Source organism: Heloderma suspectum, chromosome 4, assembly GCF_057233095.1.
Source record: "Heloderma suspectum isolate Gila_16-S chromosome 4, 16-S_ref, whole genome shotgun sequence".
NCBI classification, from domain to species: Eukaryota; Metazoa; Chordata; class Lepidosauria; order Squamata; family Helodermatidae; genus Heloderma; species Heloderma suspectum.
This window is the reverse complement of record NC_139461.1, coordinates 265530827-265545792: the sequence shown is the minus strand read 5'-3', so window position 1 is coordinate 265545792 and position 14966 is coordinate 265530827. Positions and strand designations below refer to the sequence as shown.

General features: G+C 46.1%; 1 protein-coding gene across 1 annotated transcript in view; it reads left to right on the top strand.

Annotated features, from left to right (window-relative positions):
- Positions 1–9486: 9486 nt before the first annotated feature.
- LOC146348639 (adenosine receptor A1-like) overlaps positions 9487–14966 on the top strand; it is a 106519-nt gene continuing 101039 nt past the window's right edge. The window contains exon 1 of the mRNA XM_084853670.1: positions 9487–9925. The gene's annotated coding sequence lies outside the window, so the exon portion shown is untranslated. The remainder of the gene's footprint in view (positions 9926–14966) is intronic.

The following is a 14966-nucleotide window of genomic DNA, read 5'->3' as shown; positions in this document are numbered from 1 at the left end:
CTAGTGAGGGTTAGGTTAGCACTGCTGCCAATCTTTCAGCCTTTCTGTATGGAATAGCAACATCCATAATCAGCATTCAAGTTGGTGGGCCGTATCTGTGCTCATGGCTGCTCTGGTTCAGTGAGACCTCCTTGCCTCACAAAGGCCTATTCATGTGCCTTGCATATTGCATCTTGTTTGTGTTCATGTCGAGTTCACGTCAATCACTGCAGTTCATTTCCCTAAATGATATCACACCATCCAACCAAATATTTATTCCTCTGGCATAGTTCACTTTTTAATTAAGTATTTAAATCATAGATGAAGGAAAGTTTCCAGACAGGAACGTCAAAGCTTCTGGGTACGTATCAGGAGGATTTTGCATGCACACATGCACAAGGCCAGGTCTCTTCTCTCCTGGTATCAATTGCCTTCATACCAGTCATTCCTTCTGGGATTTGAAAGCACAGCACTCTCTCCCTTTAGGTCAGTTTGCCTTTGGTAAGAGTGAGCTTGTATCTCAAGGACAACCTTTTGACTGCTGCATAATACCTTTTTATTTAACTTGGAGCAAACCCATATAGATGACATAATGTACTGCAAATCACTAAGCAATTAACACACTTTACTTCAATTCTCATGAACTTCAAGGATTAAAAGGAAGAACTTATTTGCACTCTGTTTTCCAGATAAGTTAGCTCTGCCTCAGATCCAAACCAAAGTGCATTGCCTGTCTGAAGCTCAGCAACCCACTATCCAAAGCAGATTCCAAACCAATTCTTCCCCCTCCACATTGCACACCCCTAGGAAGTAGCCCCAAACGTGGTAACCTTCTTCCTAGAGGAGGTGCTCCAGCCCATGGAGCATTTTGCTTGCTCTTTTCTGCATCTTTTCCAGTTCCTCAATCTCCTTTGAGATGTGGCAACCAGAACTGTACATAATATTTGAAGTGTGGCAGCAGCATTGATGTGTAGAAATGCATTACGACATTGACAATTTTCTTTTTTGATCTCTTTCCTAATGATTCCTAATGGAATTCAGCTTTTTCCACAGCTGCCACACACTGGCTTGACATTTTTATTGAGCTACCTACCACAACCAATTTGGATGGCTTTGAAAGGGGGTTAGACAAATTCCTGGAGGAAAAGGCTATCAATAACTACTAGTCTTGATAGCTAGGTACTACCTCCAGTACCAGAGGCTGTGAGCCTATGTGCACCAGTTGCTGGGGAACATGGGTGGGAGGGTACTGTTGTGCTCATGTCCCTCTTGTGGGTTCCTGGTCGACAGCTGGTTGTCCACTGTGTGAACAGAATCTTGGACTAGATGGGCCCTTGGTCTGATCCAGCATGGCTCTTCTTGTGTTTGTATGTTCTTAACCCCAAGAGAACTTTCCTGAGCAGTCACTCTGGGCAGGCCTTCAAATTGCCCTTAAAGTCTCCTCTCTTTCATACTAATAACAAACCGGTACAAACCATCAAACAGATGGTGTAGTACAGAGTACGTCCTGCTGTTCAAAATAATATCTCATTGTTAGATTGTGTTTTTCTCACCTATTTGTTGTACCCACCAACTGCAGTCACCTTATATGCTGAAATTCCTCAAGCAATTCTGTCTTTAAGAAGGTGTTCATATGATGAATGAGATACCAATTTCTAATGGAGGCCCTGGAGGAATTCTATACCATATGTAATGTATAACAACTAGTGTAAATGATGGAATGTATTGCCACCATTATCAGTGTTTTATTAATACAATTACATTGCATAAACATAAAATTTTACATATTATTACATACACATTTTCAGTCAGTAAGCAGGAGAGTATGATAGACCTGGGACTTCCATTTCAGTCAAGAGATCGGAGTATGGCCTTTGGCAGACCACTATATGTATATCATTATGCACTCACTTCAAATGGAGCTTTACTGTTTTAATGTAAGTAAATCCAGTGTCCCTGCCCCAAAGACTCTAGACTTTCATTTTAGATGGGGTTGGGGGTTGGGATATAGGAAAGATGACAATAACAAGGGATGAATCTGCTTTTGTGCACATTCACCTCTCATTAACTTTATATCTCCCTCCCTTTGCCCCACAATCAACATTTAGATTGTAAACTCCTTGGGGCAGAGAGCTGTCTGTTCTTTAAGTTATTCTGTAAGACACAATATATAGTGATGGCACCATAAAAATAATCAAGAATAATGAATATAATCAAATTCTGTTCATATAATTAGGTTTCTTTTCAGTTCTTTTCAGCTGAAAGGATTCAGTTCCCCATCTGAAATGGGAACTGAAAACAGTAAAATGGGAAATATAATCATCTAACTTATAAGGTAGTGTGGTTATCACACCTTTTTTTCCTTCTGCAAGGAGCCCAAGGCAGCTTATATGGGTCTCCTTCTCTTCATTTTATCCTCACAACAACTGTTGAGGTAGGTTAGGCTGAGAGTCAGTGACTGGCCCAAAGTCATCCAGTGAGTTTCATGGCCAAGAGGGGACTAGAACCCAGATCTCCTGAGTCCCAGTCCAACACTCTAACCACTACACCACACCGGCTCACTTAGAGCTTTCACTTCCAGCTTGTGTTTAGATTCAGGCTATGATCATGCAAAGACTCTCATGGGGCTTGTATCTGTCACACTTAAGTGCATTGGTTTATTTGTTTCTGGCAAAACCTGGTCAGCCTTTGCCAAGATCTAGTGAAAGCTCTTGAGACTGGCAAAGAATTCTGAGCCATTTCCCCATTTCTTATTTGAGAGAGAACTGGATTCATTCAGGGTGTAGGTCTGTTTTTGCCACATGCCATCATATTGCTGTTCACCTGTGACCCAATTCTTAAAAGCAGCATTAATCATATGAATATTACTTTCCCAGGATGCTTTTTTTTTTTTTTAAACTGATCTTTCAAACAATGGTTCAGATCCTTCCAGTGTATACATGTCTACTCAAAAGTTCAATGGGACTTACCTCCTTAGGTTAGGGTGTATAGCACTGCAGAATTAGCTGAAGGAAGCTCACAGAGGAAAAGTTTCCCATCCGCTCCTCCCCCTGCAGCCATCTGTGCCAGCAAAAGCTGCTCCAGGAGTGGGAGGCTGTCCTGAACTGTGTGGAATGGAGTGCAGGGGAGAATTGCCCCAAACTGGGCAAACTCACCCAATTTTAGGCAAGCCCCCCTTCCCGTAGCAGCTCCAGCCCCCCCCCCCAGCATCTTAGGATCCAAGCCAATGTGCCCTGGAAAATATTTCTGTACAGAAATATTTAATACTGGCCACTGCCTGTAGTTCTCCCAGACTTTAATCAATGCAAAGCAAACTTTTCCATTAGAAAATCAACTCTTCATTTTTCCATTTTTATTGTATTGCTCATGATGCAGACAGCTTTCTCACCATCTCGCTTCTTTCTCTCAAAACCTCTTTCCCGCAAGCTCAATAACCTCATTAAGATTCCTGTTACATTTTTCAGGGGGTGGGGGGCTGTTCGTGGGAAGGTCAGGGGGATACAGGTACGGCCATTGATCGGAGCCAGAGAGACAAGACAGGCAGGATCCAGTCCCAGATAAGAACTCCAGTAAACAGGGATGGTCAGGGTAGTGCTAGGCTTGAAGTCAAGCCTGATTTTGCTCAGATTCTCATTTTTCCACTGCTAAGTTTGTTCTTGCCCAATTCTGCATCAGATTGTCATATCTATCTATCTCCTGCATGAAAATTTGTGTTCATTTTTTTTAAAAATGCATGTTTTATATGCTTTTTAAAATGTACACATTTTGTGTGCTTTTTGCAAAAGTGCCCATTTCACCCCACTCAATAAAGTTTTTGTGTACATTTAAAAAAATACACATTTTTGTGCACATTTTAAAAAAATATACACATTTTTGTGTGCTTTTAAAAAAACAGCACCTTCGTTCATGCTCATGATTTGGTGAACTGCATTGCAAACTTCAGAAATATATGGATTTTGGCAGAAAACTGCATTTGGGTTTGTGCTGAGGTTCTGGAATTACAAATTTAATAAGTGTGCATTGAAATGCTAACTGAACAAATTTCTCACCCATCTGTAAGTCAGAGGCAGGTCTTTCTGGGCTCAGACAGGGCCCAGCGGGTAGATGACTTGTTCTAACAGAAGCACAGTCTCAGCTGAGCCCTTTTATATTTCTTGGGCTGGACTAAGGAGTGTAGAGCCTTAAAGGGCACCCCTCTGCCCTGAATGGTAGTACTCCATTGCCTCTCCATGATTTCTTGTTGGCTGTATTGGTGAGTAGGCTCAGTGGAACACAAGGCCCTTGGGGGTGAGGATGTAAGCCCCTTAATGAGATTGGGTTGGAGGGATTTAGTCTCTGGGGCCAGGCTTGGGGGACTGAAGCTCAGACAGTCATACAAACATAGGAATCTTGCCTTATACTGAGTTAGACCATCTAGCCTGGAATTTTTAATATTGACTGAAACACAGGAGAGTCATTGCCAAGCAGGATTCTTTCCTAGCCCTACCTGGAGATGGTGGGGATCAAACCTGGGACCTTCTGCATGCAAAGCAGGGGTTATACCACTGAGCTATTCCTCTCCTACTTCCCGGGTTGTTGGGCTCAAGCTAACTGTTGGGACTAGGATCCAGCATCTCCTCCTTCTCTGCCACTAGCCCATCACCTTCTGGGTCTGGATCTAGGTCTCTGCTGTAAGTTGCAGTCATGGTTCCAGGTGGGTCTTTTTCTGGTCAACTGGTAACCCCAGTACAGATATTTCCAAATGTTATTTGGTTTGTACTGAGAATCTCTATTTCCTATGCAACTTCCTTAAACATCTTCAGCAGCGTTGTTTAAAGCATTCTAATTCTGAGTCAGTTTTGTGTTCCAGATGTCTTCCATTTTGTTGTTTTCATCAAAGACAAAAAACAATGCATAGGACTGACCCCAGGACTGGAACTGATCTCTGCAGGATCCTCTTCCTTCTTCTTCACCATCATCACCATCATCATCACCATCATCACTTGACTGTGACCTTTCCAACCAGCAGAACTGCCTAGTGGTAGTTAATCCTATACCATAGTACTCCAATGTGCTTCTGCAAATGTCAAGTAGAAATGTGTTACTTGCTGAATTATGCCTGCTGTAAGGACTGAACCACATGGGGGTACATAGATCTGGACACAGATCTGAAGATCCCCAAGTTGAGCTCTGGTACATCCTGGTACATTCTCCTTATCTATTTAGCTACGTCTCCTGCTGGTAGGATGGCAAGAGCAAAGGACGACTCAGATTCTGTACCATTCATCTTTTTCTCTCTCTCTTTCCCTGCTAGCAGCAGTTATTACACAGCAACAGGGGGTGTGGACTTTTGTTACCTTCGTATATGAATATGAATAGCAAACCATATTCAGTGTGCCTCTGACACTGATGCAGTGTATAAGATTAAACTTGGCACGAGCTTATTTTTGGGTCTTCTGTTGTCATCCAGTCGTGACAATTAGCAATTCATTTCTAATTACCAATCTGTCATTTATGAATGTTCATATACCAATAAAGAGGAACTAATTGGTGTGAAGAATGATGATGATACAGGCATCAAAATGTCAGTTTGAGCTGCTCTTCATTGATTTCAATTGGGCTTTGTCTTCCACTATTAACAAGATTAAGTTTGCATCAAGCTTTGTCATATCTTCATAAATCATATTTTGACACCCCGCCCCATCCCATCATGAGCATTCCCTCCTTTCTAAAGATTTCTTTTTTAGGAATGGGCAAATCACTACAATAATGCCCAACTCATCCTAGAATAGCAAGGCTCAGTTGACATGACCTAAATGCCATATGGCTGATTGGATCAATGCACTTTGGTTCACTGATCAAGGAGAGCACATCCTTTTCAGGTCCAGTCTCCAGGTAAATCTGGGAAGGATCACTGTCTGAAACCCCGGAAAGCCATGACAGTCAGTGGAGAGAGAGGGGTCCCCAAATGTTTTGGGTCAGTGGGCACATTTGCAATTCTGACAGAGTGTCATGGTTACTCTCACAAAATGGCTGCCATGGGGGGGGCTTGCTCATTCATTAAATGGCTGCCACAGTGGGCACTGCCGGTCACAAAATGCTCATTTCCCAGAAGGCAGACTGGTGAGACTAAAAGTAAAGTGCCCCAAATCCTAATGATAAGGCAAAGGTGGTGGTCTGAGGTCTGCAAAACATGAAACCACTTTTTGGAATCCAAATGAACATGGTACTGGAGAGAGTGGCATTTTGCTTTGCAGCATGGCAACCTCTCAGTTGTTGTTTTTAAAAGTAAGAAATATTAAAATCAGAAGGGGCAAAGAACTTTGTAGGCATCAAGAGAGGTGTCTGTGGGCACATTGGTGCCCCGGGGTCCCATGTGGGAGATCCCATGTCTAGACAATCCTAGGCTAGATGGACCAAGGGTCTGACTTGGTACAAGGCAGCTCCCTGTGTTCCTATCTATGCTCAAAATCACTCCTGCCTTGAAGCTACTTTTCTTCCCAAGGAGAAAAACATACAGAATCTTTCAGCTTCCCCCCTCCACTGCCACCCTAGATTTCCCCTTATTTCTGTACCTGCCCTTGTTCCAAGCTAGCACCATTCACACAGCATCCGAGCTCTGTGTATACCTTATCTATGAGCCAATGTGTGGGGAAGGAAGGAGTGGGAACCCGCTCCCTCGAGGTCTGCGCATTCAGCGTGGTACCTGCAAAGGGGAACCTACACCTCAGCAGCTGAGCGCACAAAGGCAGTCCATGGACCCCTTCGCAGACCTCGCACTGAATGTGTAGACACAGAGGGGGCAAGGCCAGCGGTACAGCCCTCTGCTCCTGTTTACCATGTCTTTGCCTTGTGCACGGAGAAGGTGTGAATAGTGCCGATGTCTCAGTATAAAGCGGGGAGATTAGCTTAGCCAATGGAGGTAGCTGTATGCATGTTCACCATTTTAAAATCAGTCAGTCAGCAAATGCATGCCCCAGCACTGGAACAAGCAAATACACAACCTGCAAAGAACCATAAGTAATTTTTTAAAAGCGGAACTCTTATGAAATAGTAGGGAATGTAGCCTTGCTGGTGCTCACCGCATTTTAGGGTTCATTACATGGAGCTTTTATCCTGCTATTGAGATGGCTCGCTCTCTGAAGTTTGCAGGTTCTTTAGATGACACAGGGTGTCATCTATCCTCCAGGGTGTCTCCCGCCATTTCCTCTAGCCTATCTCATGTTTTCCCCCCCAATGTGGTATTTTTTCCAGCCCACGGAACAGGAGCGCCATGACCTCCCTGTGAAATTCTGCAAGAGTGGAAGAAACCGCTGTGTCTGCCTGCTGTGGGCGCTGGTTTTCAGTTGTTGGGGGCGCAGTCAGGATGAGATTTGACAGGCGCGAGGGCAAGAATTGCCAGATCGCGTCTCCTGCCTCTGCATTTCAGAGGGAGACGAGGGTAAATGCCTCCCTGCAACAAAGGGAGACACATCTGATCCCCCACCCCACTTAGCTCTGAAGCAACATCCTCTGTTGTTTCAGAGCACCCTATTACGTTCAGTGGGGCTTACTCCCAAGTAAGTGTGCCGAGGGTTGCAGACTTACAGGGCGATCTTACATTTTATGTCTACTCAGAAGTAAGTGAGAGGTTTCCTGGGGGCTGTGAGAAAACAGTACAGCAGAAGTTAAGCTACGAAAACAGGACTCCCCCCCCCCACACACCTTTGTGCACATGCCAGGGAGGGAGGGAGGCAGTCCCTCAATTCAAACCAGTGGCTGCTGTGTAAAGAAGCCCTTCCTAATCCCGCAAAGAAACCGAAAGCAGGAAGCTCTGGAAAGGGTGTGGGTTTTTTGCTTAATGTAGAAACACCCTAAATGTCATGGGGGTCTTGAGATGGACTGGCCTGGGGGAGAAAGCAGCTGCAGGCATTCAAATAAGGCTTTAGCCTGGAGCTGCCCCCAAGACTGCTGGGAGCAAGAAAGGCAGATAAGTTTGACACCCCCTCCCCCTATTTTTGAAAATATGAAATCCAGCTGTTACAAAGAAATGCCTCCATCTTGGGAAAGGTACATAGGTTCCTTTAGCAGTGGAAACAAAGAAACTAGGCAGCTTTTACATTAACAATGCTGGATTTGATTTTAGATGCTGTACATAGGTTTAGAAAGTCAATCGAAGCCAAAATTGGATAGGTTAGGTTTACATAGGAGTTGGAGGGGATGAAACCCCAGAGAATAAAGTCTCAGTTTTAGGTGGTGTAAAATCCTTTTCCTCCAGTGTAGGGTCCCACTATAGGATGGCTAAATTCAGTGTTCTCCAAATCACACAAAAAGCAAAGGCAGCTGTGTTGGCTGTAAGTAAAATAAAATCCAAAATACATATTAGTGTTTTTATTAGGCCAACCTAAAATATCATAAAGAATGTGCAAGCTTTTGAGTTCACCAGATCTCTTCATCAGGCAAGATGTAACAAAAAGCATACAACGTTAACCAGATCACCCCTATGCACATGGTTGCTGGCTGAGACACTCATCTTATATCCATTTATCATGGAGTAAGTCCCATTGAACACAATAGGGCTTACTTCAGAGTAGATATGTATAGGATTGTTCTGGAAAAGATTCATTTCTGGCACTAATCTGCTTTTCATTTCAGATTTCTCTTTCTCCCTCTCTGGTGCTGATCTGTTTCTGGACTACATTCATACTGTAGTATGGTTTTGGTTTAAACTCTGATTCTCTGCTTGCTATTTATACTGGGATGCTGAAGTAGTAGCAGGGGATGGGGTGGTTGGACTAGATGACCTTTGAAGTCCCTTCCAACTCTACAGTGGTATGATCTATGCCCCCCACACATTTTTTTAAAGTTTTCATTCAAACATTTCTAGGCTGCCCTTCTACACCAGTTTTCAGGGTGGCTTACAAAATTACAAAGGAAAATAAAACACAACAATAAAGGAAAACATCATGAAACAACAAAAGCATCCATTAAAAGCAGCATAAAACCCAGCTCGAACAATGATAAAACTCCTGTGACAATAAAAAGGTCTCTGCCCGGTGCCAAATGGATAGCAGCAGCTGAGTCTTATTGGGGAGAGGATGGCATAGATGGGGTGCCACAGCCGAAAATGATCTCCCGAGTTGCCACCCATCAGCCCGCAGAAGGTGGGGACACCCGAGGAGAGCATTTGCAGGAGACTCCAGCACACCGACAGGTTGATGTGGAGACCGCTGAGCCCAGCTTGCAAACACGGGGGCGATTCTTCCCGCTGCCAGGAGGCTTAAATGCTTCCAAGGACGCAGTTCTGAAGTCTCTGTTTCGACACCTGAGGCTGAGTCTTGGAATGGGTGAAGCAGTAACACAAGAAAGTGTCTTTGAGCACGTGCAGAGTCCCTTTCCCTAGTGGTACCGCGTAGGTGCTCAGCCCGTGCTCACACACCGAGGGTTACGAGGCGGGCCTTCCCGGGAGCCCCTCTCCACTGCAGAAATCAATAGAGAGCTCCGCCCTCCGGGGCATGGAGAAGAGCCGCTGCTCGGGGCGCCCCCTCCGACGCAGCGGGCTGCTGCGGCCCAGCGCCCTAACCTGCAGACGCGCACGGAGCCCCATGCGGGGACCCACGGAAAACGGGCGGCGGCCGCTTTAAAACTTCGCAGGCGCAGTGTGCCGGACCATGTGACAGCTGGAGAGGCTGCGAGCAGGAGCCGCGGGAGCGGAGCGGGGCCAGGATGGCAGAGCTGCCCGCCCGCCTCGGGGCGCAGCGTCGCCGCAGCGAGCCGCAAGGGCGCTCCGCCGTCCGGGGCGTCGAGGCCGCCGCGGTCGGGAGAGCAGCGCAGCGTCCGGCAGCGGGATGCCGAGAGGCGCCGGGGTCTAGCTGAGCCGCCAGCCGGCAGAATGGTGCCTTCGCTCCCCCAGCCTCCTTGCCCCGGGCGCGAGGTGTTCGCCCGGGGGAGAAAACAATAACCCCCGCGGGACCCTGTGTAGGACCGAGTGAGTCTGCATCTCGCCCTTCCTTGCCCGTCTGGGGCAGTCTCCCCCCCCCCCCCAGCTTATTTTGTGCTTGCTTGGCCCCATGGCGCGGGGGTCATTTCTGCAAGGCTGCCGGGTTATTTCTGCAAGGTTTATTTGCTGAGGTGGTGGGATGTCATCTAGGGGCAGGGAAGTAGACAGAAGCGGGAGCGGTGGGAACATCCTTCCAAGCGGAGAGCACAGGGAGGAGGGGGCTGCCTTTGCTAGTGAAATCAGGACCCCTGCAGAACAAGATGCCGCCCGCCCGCCCGCCCGGAATTTGCTGTACCATTTGGCCCTGAACCGTAGCCCGGGAAGGGGTAAGAGAGAATAGCCAGGTAAAGGCGGAGAGAGGCTGCGGATCGTCAGAGGTCAGTGGGGCGAATAGCAGGGGAAAGCAGGGATAGAGGTCAGGCGATGGTCACTGTTCTCAAGCCAGCGTCTCCCCTCTGACCTGCCGGGAGAGCAGGCCGGTCCGGTCCCCAGAATGCTACTCTGGATATTTCAAGCAGATCCAAATGGGAGGAAACTGGCAAAGGAAATATGAGAGGCAGTGGAAAGATATGAAAAGTGTTGTGGTACTTCAGCTGCGCTGACCTGGGAGTAAGCCCCATTGGACTCAGTGGGACTTACTCTTGAGCAGGCTTGCACTGTTGGAGAGGAACAGCGTTATGCATCACTTGAGCTTTTCTTAGGCTCCGAGGCTGTGCACAAAGGATAGTTTATCTGCAACAAGGGGCACCAGCCCTGATCCAACACCCACCGCTTTCTAAGTGTAAAAATGTAATGGAGAAGGCGTGGGCGAGCAAGGACAGTCTCCCTGCTTGAGGGAAAAGCTTCGTTCCAAAAGTGCTCTGGTCATGGGGGCGGGGGCGGTGGGGGAGGAGTGTGTTATTTCTCATAGCACCATCCAACAGGAGCTCTTGACACCAAAACATATACACACCTATTGCAACATCACCTGACACTCACCTGAAGGCTTTTTTTCAGTGTTCAAGTTTTCTGGGTGCAAAACCAGTTTAATCTGAGATCATGATGGGGCATCCAAAATGAACTTGTGTATCCCAGATGATAACAGTGTTATGTACGTTGCACCAAGAAGACCCATTGTTTGCACAATAAATCTCCACCGGCTTCCCATTGTTTCGCCACAGTTTGCATGACTTCCCTCCAGGTAGCAGCCATAATGCAGAGATGTCACTTTTTCCAAACACTCAAACAAAGCACAATATTTTGTGCCTGAGGAAATGGGGTAATTCCTTTGCATTGTGCTTTTGTGGCTATTGAATCTTGCTTGTGGTATGATTCATTCCAAGTGACAGACCGCCTCCCCCATGCCTGCCACTCTCTTGTGAATCTTTTGCTTTTATTTATTTGGAGAGTATATGGTGGCCTGTTTTCTACCTCTGGTGCAGAAGTTGACATCTAGCTAAAATTTATTTCTAAGTGGCAAAGGGAAGCCTGGCTATCCACCCCATCTGCTATGTGTTGGACAGGATATTGCATGATTGTCCCGCAAGAGTTACTCGCAGAAGCACTGGCTACAAAGCATTCATGGCACACTTTCTGGGATGATGTGGAAAGATCCCATGTCAAAGGAAGAGGGAGAAGCCCTAGCTCAGCAGTAGAGAACATGCAGAAGGTGCCAGGTTCAAGCTGTGGCTGGCATCTCCAGTTAAAAAAGAATCAGGTAGCAGCTGATGTGTAAGAGTTCTGCTAGATACCCTGGAGAACTGATGTGAGTCAAAGTAAAGGATGCTGGGCTGAACAGATGGAAGAAGAGGCAATTGCTGGATTGGGTGATAAAGTTGGCTGATGGCTCCTAGACAAAGAAAATGGCATATTATATAGCATCATGGAATCAAAGCATTGGAAGGATCCTTGGAGGTCATCTAGTCAACCCTACTGCTCAATAGGACCTGCAATGAAGGATGCAACTTTGCAACTTCCTGGCAATTGGCTGTCCAGCCTTGGTTTAAATAGTTTCAGTGCAGGGAAGCCCACCATCTCCCACGGCCGTCTTTTCCACTGTCAAACAGCTTGCACCATTAGGGAGTTTATCCTGATATATTATTTCAAGGAAAAGTTTGGGAAGCACCATTTCCAGGTATGCCAGGAAGATTCATAATGCTAACAGTTGGTGCAGGCCTGTTAGAGAGAACTTGATCCATTGAAGAAAGGGAAGGCTTGTTCAAGTATATCACTTGTATTAGGTGCAATGCAATGCATTCCTTTGAATGGTACTATTGATCTGCTTCTTGTTCCCAACAAACACTTGGAAATGCATCCCACTGATTACGATGGGACTGGTGTACTTCCAAACATAATGGAGATATAACAGCTTAGGTGCCAAGTCATGCTTCATATTGTTTTGTGTGGCCAGGGAGCATGTGTGGTGAGTGATGTGTTGAAGTGGCAACACCTCCAGGTGTTGCTGGACTCCAGTTCCCATCAGCCTCAGCCAGCCTGGGCATTGGTGGCTTACAATTGGTGGGGGTGATGGGAATTGAAGTCCAACAACATCTGGAAGGCCACTCCCTGACCTCTGGCATATAGGTTCTATGCAAAAGTTATCACTGAAAAGAATGTGGAGAAACCAAAGGGTTTTCTGAATTCATTAATCTATCATCTTGATAATATACAGATTTGGCCTTATTTCATGGCCAGTCTTAAGAGCTTTGGCTGCAGGAGGGTCAGCTTATACCTCTTTCTCAGATGGCGATAGCAGGGAAGTTCTTCCACAATGATATGTGGAATGGGCATTATATACAAGCTTCTTAGAACAATTGCTCTAGGGTGGTTGGCATCATCTTGTTCTAATCAATAGGGTGCTGTCCTGAAGTAGTTACTCTGGCAAATCTACTCACCCCATTTGTGCCTGTAATCCTCTTGAAAGTGTTCCCTCGCCTTGCTGTTGCTAAAAAACAGTGGAGGGCAACGTGTGGCCCTCCAGCTGTTTTGGCCTGCAATTCCCATCACCCTTCACCATTGGCTCTGTTGGTTAGGGCTGATGGGAACTGTAAGCCAAAACAGCTGGAGGGCCACAAGTTACCCATCCCTGCTATAAAAGCTGCATACAAGGCAAGAGAACTGGTTCTGTACATTCATATCCTCCATGATTTTAGAGCAGAGAAAAATAATAGCCTTATGCAGATGCAACGCTTCTTTTCTCAGACCGCAGATAATTGCCAGAGCAACCCCTCCCCTCCCACTGCACTATCACTAATCGCCAAAGGTTCTTCGCTGCCTGCTGTTATATATGGAATGTGTCTTAAGTGCTGCTTCTTTATTAATTTGCCCTGAAATTGCTTGTCCTGCAGCAGCTTGCGATGTACATGTGGCTGGTCATCTGACAAAAGCAGTTCCCTTTTTCAAAAGCTAAGACTGCTCACTTTCACTGGTTGTCAGTGTTGCAGCAACATAGCTGCAATTCTCGATGCATGCCTCCAGCCAGTGTTCAGATTGTGGACGAAAAGGGAATGTGTGTCTTAATGAAACCTGCCAGCCCCAGTCCCTCTGCTGTCTTCTGAGAGTGACCTCTTGTGAGCTGTGGAGGCATGTAGAAAGGTGCTCCCAGTGGCTGCAGTCCAGCGTTGGAGGTTCATTGCTTTAGAAGTCTGCCAGAACCTGATCGTCTTACAGAACTGATGCAAAATAGTTTCATTTAAACAAGAATCTTGCAGATAGGAATAGGTGTATATGGACGTGACCACCTCTCTTAGGAACATTTTTGTTGTTTATTTGGTCAGTCGCTTCTGACTCTTTGTGACTTCATGGACCAGCCCACGCCGGAGCTTCCTGTCGGCTGTCGCCAACCCCAGCTCCCCCAAGGTCGAGTCCATCACCTCCAGAATATCCTCCATCCATCTTGCCCTTGGTCGGCCCCTCTTCCTTTTGCCTTCCACTTTCCCTAGTATCAGCATCTTCTCCAGGGTATCCTGTCTTCTCATTATGTGGCCAAAGTACTTCAGTTTTGCCTTTAATATAATTCCCTCAAATGAGCAGTCTGGCTTTATTTCCTGGAGTATAGACTGGTTTGATCTTCTTGCAGTCCAAGGCACTCTCAGAATTTTCCTCCAGCACCACAATTCAAAAGCATCTATCTTCCTTGGTTACTATGGGGAATACTATTGCTTTAACTATGCGGACCTTTGTTGTCAGTGTGATGTCTCTGCACTTAACTATTTTATCAAGATTTGTCATTGCTGTCCTCCCAAGAAGTAAATGTCTTCTGATTTCCTGGCTGCAGTCAGCGTCTGCAGTAATCTTTGTGCCTAGAAAGACAAAGTCTATCACTGCCTCCACGTTTTCTCCCTCTATTTGCCAGTTATCAATCAAGCTGGTTGCCATAACCTTGTTTTTTTTGAGGTTTAACTGCAACCCAGCTTTTGCACTTTCTTCTTTCACCTTCGTCATGAGGTTCCTCAGCTCCTCCTGGCTTTCAGCCATCAAAGTGGTATCATCTGCATATCTGAGATTGTTAATGTTTCTTCCAGTGATTTTAACTCCAGCCTTGGCTTCATCAAGCCCAGCACGTTGCATGATGTGTTCTGCGTACAGGTTGAATAGCTAGGGTGAGAGTATACAACCCTGCCGTGCTCCTTTCCCAATCTTAAACCAGTCCGTTGTTCCGTGGTCTGTTCTTACTGTTGCTACTTGGTCGTTATACAGATTCCTCAGGAGGCAGACAAGATGACTTGGTATCCCCATCCCACCAAGAACTTGCCACAATTTGTTATGATCCACACAGTCAAAGGCTTTAGAATAGTCAATAAAACAGAAATAGATGTTTTTCTGAAACTCCCTGGCTTTCTCCATTATCCAGCGGATATTGGCAATTTGGTCTCTAGTTCCTCTGCCTTTTCGAAACCCAGCTTGTACATCTGGCAATTCTCGTTCCATGAACTGCTGGAGTCTACCTTGCACAATCTTGAGCATTCCCTTACTGGCATGTGAAATAAGTGCCATGATTCGATAGTTTGAACATTCTTTGGTGCTTCCCTTTTTTCGTATGGGGATATAG